The sequence below is a fragment of the Acomys minous genome (assembly GCF_964271855.1).
Source record: "Acomys minous genome assembly, chromosome: 2".
Taxonomy (NCBI): domain Eukaryota; kingdom Metazoa; phylum Chordata; class Mammalia; order Rodentia; family Muridae; genus Acomys; species Acomys minous.
The window spans coordinates 98,073,840-98,083,633 of record NC_140484.1 but is presented as its reverse complement, the minus strand read 5'-3'; the positions used below and the strand labels follow the sequence as shown (position 1 = coordinate 98,083,633).

Below are 9,794 nucleotides of genomic sequence, written 5' to 3'. Positions count from 1 at the left end.
TTCCTATTGTGTGTACAAATAAATCCACTGGACTTGATAAACACAATAGCTTCTAGATTTTTTTCTGTGATGTTGTGGCTGAATAAAAGATAAGGGTAAGAAAAATAATTGTAGAGAATAAATATGTCTATCAATGGTAGAATCCTTGCCTAGATATAGAAAGCTCTGGGTCCTCTCTGCAGCCTGCAGCAATACACCAGTCAATCCAAGTGGAAACACATTTACTTCTTCTCATGGAGACTTAACAGTTTTGCTTGCCTTGTGTCTTTAGAAATAAAATGTCTACAACTTGGAATACCATCTTAATTTATACAATTAAAAAACACATAATAGACAAGCTGGTACCAGTAACAAACAGAGGACAAGAAAGATCTGACATTAGACAGGTAAGTCAGGCCTCAGTCAGCTTTAATGGTTACTTTTTTTTAACACCTCCAACCATTTCATATTTTAAGTACAATAAAATGTGATTTCATTTTACTTCATAGCACTTGCTTTGTTTTCTGCCCCAAAATGAACAAGGTGATTACCTTTTTGTTTTCCTTTTGTATTTATTGTGACATAAGCAAGCTCAGCATTCTGCTATGAATAGAAACAAAGTACTAATGCAAATCATTAACACATCGATTATTCACTGGTTCATAGATAACTCACTTAAGAAAATAAGGGAAGGAGACAATCATAACACTCTATTTTTTTTTAACTTCAGCTCTTATAAAGTCCAAAAACAATTAGGGATTATTTACGGTTACTAAAATTGGATAAATGAAACATTTTCATAACATCCACCAGAAACAACAAAGGAGTGACTCTGGTGAAGGTACACCCATTCAGTCCTGAAAGATCCAGAGAACCAGAATAACCACAATATATTAAGCACTTTTATTTAAGTCAGACTGTTCAGTTCCGTGTACTTAGGATAATTTTCATTCTAAATTCTCTTTTCCATTTTTAAAGAATGACCATTAAAATTTAGACCATTCCTTTATGTACCTTTAGTCTAGCCTATATACCTAGACCATATCCAGACATGAAAAATCACTTTCTTCCTAGTGGTAAGTAGACACCCAGATGGCTATATGCTATGCCCTCAATACTTCTATCCTGCAGATCTTTAGACCTGTCTTCTCTTCACCCCTAATAAGATACCAGCTTTCAGTATGGATTCACAGCATTTTTCTTGAAGTTCTACTCTATCTTTTACTGCTTTCAGGTGATACTTTTTCCAACCTTTAGTCTCATGGTTATGTAGTAAAATAAAATAGGGACTTATTTTTTAAAACTAGACACTCATGAGAAAATAACAATGGTCTGGATGGATGTCAACAATGTCTGAAACATTGTAAAGTTTGAAAGTATGTGAGAACTGCAAGAACATGTTTTCTTTTATCTGATCCTATATTCAGGATCAAGATACAAATGTGAAAATGGAAGAACTGGAAATTGTCTCCCAGAAAGACCTTCAACTTGTTCATCTGAGGACAAGCCAGGAATGTGGGGAGCATCAAACACTCCATCTTTCAGGTCTGGCTTTGTCTTAGAAGTTTCACACTCCAGAAAGTAGTCCATCACCTGTGCGGTTTCCAAATAAGCTTAGAATTTGTTCCTCTACTAACTGTTTTTTTTTTGGTTGGTTGCTTGGTTGATTGTGTGTGTGTGTGTGTGTGTGTGTGTGTGTGTGTGTGTGTGTGTGTTTGTGTGTGTGTGTGTGTGTGTGTGTGTGTGTGTGTGTGTGTGTGTAGTTGGCACAAGCTAAAGTCACCAGATCAGAAAGAGCCTCAGTTGAAGAAATGTTGTTAATCATTTTCTCAATTAGTGATTAATGTGGGAGGGCCCAGCTTATTATTTATGCTGTCATACTTGGGCTGGTAGTCCTGAATTCTATAAGAAATCCAATTGAACTTTCTGGGGAAACAACCCAGTAACATTCTTACCTACCCCCAAGGCTTCTGCATCAGCTTCTGCCTCTAGAATCCTACCTTGTTTCAATTCCTTTCCTGAATTCCTCCAATAAGGAACAGCAACATGAAGGTGTAAGCCAAATAATAAGTTTCCTTTCCAACATGCTTTTTGGTCATGGCATTTCCTTGCAGTAATAGAAATCCTAACTAAGATGATTACTCTAAGTAAATTTTGTTGGAATTGTAAAATTGTCTTGCCATGGGTCCCATAGTGGGAGTTCTAGGTATTACTTATATCTCTCACCAAAGAAAATAATTTTATCAAAGCATGAGATAGCTAAGAGGTAATAACAAAAGCAGTGGTTAGTTAGGGAAGAAAATTGATATATCCTTTAGGCACAGAAAATGAAGCAATGTTGAATGAGCAAGGGAAGTTTGCTGATGAAATTTTTAAATGGCTGTTTGTTTTTATTCTTTGTAGGAATTATAGTAGCATGGGTATGAAAAGAATGTAGTGTATAGTGACAATTCAATAATGTGTAGCAACTAGGGAAGGGAATATATAGTGTAAATCATAGGGTGGCAGTATTTTTACTTGTGGTATATGGTGGCCATCCTGATTAATGGATGTATATATAATTGTCATCTACTTTGTCTTTCACACATCAGGAAAAGTTAGTATTTAATATCAAAAGAGTCCACATTGCTCTTGAGATGTGTTAATAACAGATATTGTTCTGGATATACTGACAACTATGGGGAAGACTGCTAGTGAAATTTAGAAACTGTGTGAAAGAGGGACACCATGATGGTTTTTTTGTAAAAATTCTAATTCTTTCCATGGGATATCTATAAATGACTATATTACACAAGATTATCCTCTAAGATGGAAAGCTAATATATCAGAGTGTTTGGCTGTGCCAGAATGTGAAAATTTATCCCACCTTGTCTTGTTGATTGTTTTCATTCCAACAGAAGAAAGGGTCTATGACATAGTGTGGAACTGGAACAAAAAGGACAATAAATGTGTTTTGGGATTATTTTGTAAGTCTCTAGGTGGAAAAAAACATAAGAGGTCCTGCAATAGACCCAAAATAAAAAACAGAAATCTATAATATTTTGAGGACTCCTTGATCAGAGAGGAAAAGAGTTACTTGTAAAAATACAAAACAAACAAAAGATAACCTTATTTCCTAATCGGGCACAGGGAAAGGGGAAATCAGTGAGCCACCATGTATATATGATTCTTAATCATTATCAGGTTTCAGAGACAATTATAATCAAAGATAACTAAACATTGAAAATTTCAGAGATAGAGAAGAATTTTAAACACATTGAGACAAATTCTGTACAAACTGGAGCAATGTAATGAGAATAAATCCCTAATGCACTGTTTCATATCAGCCATTAGAGATATCTTCGCATGACCATAAAAGGTGCCCATGGATGCCATATCCTGGAGAAAATTAAAGACAGAATAGTCATCATTGACTGGAAAATATATACGCAAACAATATATAATGCCTATGTTACTGGGCTTATAATATATTCTGATGCAGAGATTTATAAAAGAATTGGATTCAGCCAAGACTTCTAGACCAGCATGGGGATTTATTGAGATTGCTAAGACTTTTTATGGGGTCTTATGATATTTATGAAATTATAAATATCATAAAAAATTATATCATATGAAATTATAAATATTCATAAAAATATTTATGAAATTATAAATCTCTTAGCAGATCTAATTGGCTAACTCTCGAATGTAAAGACTGCCTCTCAAGTCATATGGCAATCCAGAGAATATAAGAAAAGTCAAGCAAAGGAAAGGGTGTGTCTGGGATACTAAAAAGCAATAATGACAAACGTTCTGTTGAGGCTTGGTTCCTGTAGATAGTATAAAAAAAGAAGCCAAAGTCTATGCTAGTGCCATTCTGTGATGCTTTGTATATAGTAATGAACTTTGTAGAAGGCACCTATGATGAAGCAAAATAAGTAAGACAAGTCTATTCCTGCTATTTTCAAGGCAAACAACCTATTATTCACCAAACTTCATATTATGTTTATCTACACAACCATGATTCCAAAGTTCAACACTTGAACAGTTAAAGCTTATATAGAAAACAGTTGAATCTTCAACAGCAAAGTTCCTAAAGCCATCCCTTATGGGGATGAGTATCGTATTGGTGAAGAAGTTCCAAGAATCATCTGGATATACAGATCAATGGCAAGGTAAGCAGGCACTTTACAAGGTCACTCTCTCCACTAAGTTAATGTTTCTCTACTCTGGAGACACCAAACTGTATAGATTAGACAACATGTAATCTAAACATAAGGTACTATTCTGAAAAAGTTTTATGAGTACCGTATGGAAAGGAGCAATATACATCGATCTAATCACTGTTGAGGAAATGAAGGATAACTCTGATGAATAGCTCTAGGGTGTAGAATTTGAATGGATCAAGGAGAATGTCTGAGGACTTTACAAGTCTAACCACATTAGTGTGTCCTCTATATTCTACTGTATTCAATATTGCTATGTGGAAAAAATTGATGTAAATGAAATGAATCTGCCCATGCCCTAGCATACCTCTATTTTATTTGATGTTAGTATCTTCTTGGTTATGAACCTTCTAAAACTTGCTCAGAACACAGGAAAATAGGCACTAAAACTTATTCATCAAGTTTTTCACCTCTGCCATTTTTACAACTAATGGTTATAAGATTATGGCTTCAGAGTTTGCCAATTGTTCTGCCCATACACTGTAAAAAGTTTTTATTTTTCTATGTCAACAGCATAATGCTAATCTCGGAGTATATACATGCATGTGTAACCAAGGAATATTAGGTCACAAAGGCTGCAAAGGACAAAGCATGAGGTAGAAGCCTTGGGAGCCTTACTATTGGATAAGGCAGAAATTATATCTGCCAAGATCATTAGTGAACCTTCCAATTGTTTTTTTCTACAAATATTACAGTGTATGCAAAACATAAAACTAGACATTTGTTGAGTCACTAACATTTATAAGATGTGAATGGCAGTGCTAGGAATGGGTTACCCCATAACTTAGGTATGAGCCACAGAAACATTTGAGGCTTTGAAATCAATAAAGGCTAGTGCCACAGTTGCTTATTGCCTTCCAGACCTGATTTAAAAATTCCTATTTCTGAATAAACTGATTGTTCTGGGTATGGGACATGGATAAACAAAGACAGGTCTGGCCTGAAATATCCTCTGCCTGGGAGCTGGGTAACATACTTACAGGGGTTGCCACCAAGGACACTAGGGAGAAATAAACCTCATATCCCTACTCACTTTTAGATCTTGTATGTTTCACAGAGTAAATCAATATATATCATAAAGTGCAATAATGTAATGGGTAATTATTCATAATATCAAAATTTATTCTTTTGTTTTGTTTTGAGATTTTTTTTTTGAAGAAATGTTCAGTCCATTGTACAAACTTCACATATGGTTTTTGGTAACTTAGAAAATTCCTTGTGACTATAAAGTCATAGGCGTCACTGAATAAGCATTTGCTGTTGATTAATTAAATATAGCATTAGCTGAAATGCTCTCTTACATTTGTGCTTACTATCTTGCATTATTTCATATTCCATGTCTATTAAAACAATTTCCCCTTCTTAATTTATATCATTTTCTTTATTTGTACTTTGTAGTAAGAAAAGAAATTTTCAGCAGCCCTAATGTAATGACAGAGTTATAACGAAGGTACCTTGGTGGGTCTGTAACCTGCTGGTGTAGAAAACTGTAAGACATTTTAATTAACACCCTGTAAAAGTCAGGAACCTTTGAGAAAGAGGAAGCAGGAAACAATGACAAAGTTGAGGAATGGAGAAAAAATGCATCCAGTTTTAGCTTCTAAGCCAAATTAATGTTATTTTATCAGCTAATATTTGGAAACCTCTGTGTTAAGACATTGGGGATATAACTTGCAGCATTTCTAGAAGACACAATTTTAAAGTTAACTGCCTGATTATCTGGCTCTTATAATCACTCACATTACTCTTTTACAATATTTAGGTGCAGAAGATGTTTTGTATAAACATTTATTGAAAAGGATTGACACTGGGTTTGGGTTGTTTATGCTTTTCTTATTTTCTTCTTGGATGGTTTTTCATTTTTAAATGAACAGCTTCAGCCTAGAAGGAAAAGCTTTATTGGAAACATATATAATTATCTATACCATGGCATCTATTTATTATAAGTATTTTAGGTAGAAAATAGTATAATTATTTCTGTGGTTTTAATACATGCTTTCTATGATTTTATTCTTTTTCTTCATATTTGTTTACATCATTTCACCTTTGCTAATTAAAGCCCTCTTGTTGTCCCTATTTTCCTTTCTTTTTTATTTTTTTAAATATATTTTATTAATTTATTCATATTACATCTCAATTGTTATCCCATCCCTTGTATCCTCCTATTCCTCCCTTCCTCCCACTTCCCCCCTACTCCCCTCCCCTATGTCTGTGTCTGAGGGGGACCTCCTCCCCCTGTATATGCTCATAGGGTATCAAGTCTCTCCTTGGTGACCTATTATCCTTCCTCTGAGTGCCACCAGGCATCTCCATCCAAGGGACATGGTCAAATATGGGGCACCAGAGTTTGTGTGAAAGTCAGATCTCCTTCTCCACTCAACAGTGGAGAATGTCCTGTCCATCGGCTAGTCTGGGTAGGGGTTCGAGGTTTACTGCCTATATTTTCCTTGGCTGTTTCCATAGTTTGCAGAGGACCCCAGGGCCCAGACTTGCCTGTAGTTTTCCAGGAACCGCTGATCCTATTTCCCCATTCTCCCAGGCTTCTCACACCTAAAGTCTCAATAAGATGTCCTCCCCTCTTACTCACTTTCCTGGTAGGTACAGTTTTTCATGGGGACGTACACCTTGGACTAGTGTATATAAGTGTATATAAGTGAGTATATACCATTTAGCTCTTTTTGCTTCTGTGTGAACTCACTCATTATGACAACTTCTAGTTCAATCCATTTGTCCACAAATTTTGGAAATTCCTTGTTTTTAATAGCTGAGTAGTATTCCATAGTGTAGATGTACCACAGTTTATTTATTCATTCTTCTACTGAGGGACATGTAGGTTGTTTCCATGTTCTGGCTATTATGAATAAGGCCACTATGAACATGGTTGAGCATATGTCCCTGTTGTGTGATAGTGCAACTTCTGGGTAAATTCCAAGGAGTGAAATAGTTGGATCTTAAGGAAGCCCTATTCCCATATTTCTGAGAAAGCACCAGATAGATTTCGAAAGTGGTTGTACTAGTTTGCATTCCCACCAGCAATGAAGGAGTGTTCCTCTTTCTCCACACCCTCGCCAGCATGTGGTGTCAGTTGAGTTATTGATCTTAGCCATTCTGATGGGTGTAAGATGGAATCTCAGTGTCGTTTTGATTTGCATTTCTCTGATGACTAGGGAGGTTGAGCATTTCTTTAAGTGTTTCTCAACCATTTGATATTCCTCTGTTGAGAATTCTCTGTTTAGTTCTGTGCCCCATTTCTCTATTGGGTTATTTGGTTTGGTGGTGTTTAATTTCTTAAGTTCTTTATATATTTTGGATATTAGACCTTTGTCAGAGGAAGGGTTGGTGAAGATCTTTTCCCAGTCTGTAGGCTGTCGCTTTGTTCTCTTGACAGTGTCACCTGCCTTACAGAAGCTTCTCAGCCTCATGAGGTCCCATTTATTAATTGTTGATGTTAAGGCCTGGGCTGTTGGTGTTCTCTTCAGGAAGTTGTCTCCTGTGCCTATGTGTTCCAGACTCTTCCCCACTTTTTCCTCTAACTGGGTTAGTGTCTCTGGTTTTAGGTTGAGATCTTTAATTCACTTGGACTTGAGTTTTATTTACTTATTTATAGCTTTGTGATAACTTTCTACACTAATTTCTGGATTTGCTGAGAAAGTTTCCAATGTCACCAACAGAAAATGAGTTTTTCCTAATTATTACTTCCTCTATAGTTTTTTTTTTCATTCTGTTCTTGTTGTTTGCATTTGTCACTCTGACTAGTATGAGATAAAATATCAAGCTTGGTTTTTTTATTTGAATTTCTAGGCAAACAAATTTTAGCAGCAATCAAACACTTGGAAAAATGTGACTTAATAGTTGAATAAGGTAGAGAATAATTAGAGCTCAAAGTGTAGACTTCTTGGAAACAAATTATGATGGATATTGATGGCTAGAATCTACCAGGTTATTCCATGGATATTTATGCAATCAATTAATATGTGGAAGTTATATATCCATGTATGTGTACATGCACTTGCATGTTGTATATGTGTGTGCTTAGTTTACAGTCATAGGGGAGGGGAATAAGGGGAAAATGGGAGGGAGGGAAGAATGGGAAGATACAAGGGATGGGATAACCATTGTGATGTAACAAGAATAAATTAATAAAGGAGAAAAAAATTTTAAAAAATTAAATAAGTTTTACTTTTTGCTTTTTCAATTATTCGTTACTTTAAAAATATTTATTCTCTTTCCTTTACTTCCACTGTTATCATCTTTCCTCCTCACAGGAACAATTTCTTTCTCATCTTTTCCATACTTTGACCTGTGTTCTTCTCATCCCGATCTCTAGAAAAATTTCCCAAGCATATGATGCCTTTAACTATCCTGGTTCTTATGTTTAGTTCTTGTTATTTACTTGCACATAAGATACACAACTGTGACACACAGAAACTTTTATTGTTGTTTGTATGTGAGTTACCTTACATGAAGACCAGAAGGAGTGCATAACACCATTACAGCAATTCAAATCCAACCACTAATGTTTTAATCTAAAAGTGAAATGCTCACTAAAATTTCTCTTTCTCTTCTGTGATAGAAGTTATGGAGGAAGACTTTACAATATAATTCTCTCTCATTCAACAGCTATCAATGGACCTGAAGACAAACTCTGATTACATCATTCTCAAGAACTGAAATGAACTTTCTCTGGGCTTTAAAATAAAACAATCCAAATCTGAAGGTTTAACCAGTCATTTCACTGATTGGACAGAAGCATTTAAAGGTATTTCTCACTTATTTACACTGCTTGTCATCTAGAAATTCCATTTTGGCAAAACCCTCATGCAGCGTTGTTTCAAAACATATAGGATGAATTATACCATGAAGAATGAGGACAAAATTGCTAAGGAAACTGTGTGCCTCTTGAACTTTCTAGTATCCACAAGAGATCCAGTTTCTTTTGAAATACTTAACTGTTCCAATAATGAATTACAAATCTATAATTACCTAACAGATATAAAGAATAACTGTATACCTTAAGCTCTGACATTGAAAGGACTTAATGAAGGGCCTCAGATTGCTCTTTTATAGCCTCCATAAGTGACTGCAGAAGTGCACCTTTAAAGCTCCCCATTCTTCCAGAATAATAACTCCTAGAATCTAACAACTCTAATCACAAATTAATCAGGTTGCCACTGCTCCTTACTCTAATAGCTGTTCATGCTAATCTCTGGAAGAAGGGGGTAAGATAGGTAAGAACATAACTACAAAAGGAAAATGATACTTTGATCCTGAGAATATGGCTTCAGTCACTGGAGTACAGGACAAAGAGAAAAAGAGGCATTGTATGAGGTTAGAATCAAAACAGAATAAATAAGGAAAATGGACAGATACATGGGTCCCTCAAAAATCTCCAAGTTTTAATCTTTCTTTGAACACATGTTCAATTTTTTGTCCTTGAAAGGGAAGAATTTAGTGATCCCATGGATGGCTATAACAATGATTATAACATTACATTGCTATGGCTTTACATTAAACACATAAGTGTATTTTTAATGCCTTGAAAATTTAAACTATAATTATATATGCATATATATTCAGAATCAAAACTATGTGTACCTAAAATCATATGCA

General features: G+C 35.2%; 1 long non-coding RNA gene across 1 annotated transcript; it reads left to right on the top strand.

Annotated features, from left to right (window-relative positions):
* The first annotated feature begins 1,409 nt into the window (after positions 1–1,409).
* Positions 1,410–8,934, top strand: LOC311583705. Its single transcript, XR_014774645.1, has 3 exons — positions 1,410–1,524; positions 3,928–4,133; positions 8,805–8,934. It is a non-coding gene; the product is annotated as an uncharacterized lncRNA (long non-coding RNA).
* Positions 8,935–9,794: the final 860 nt, after the last annotated feature.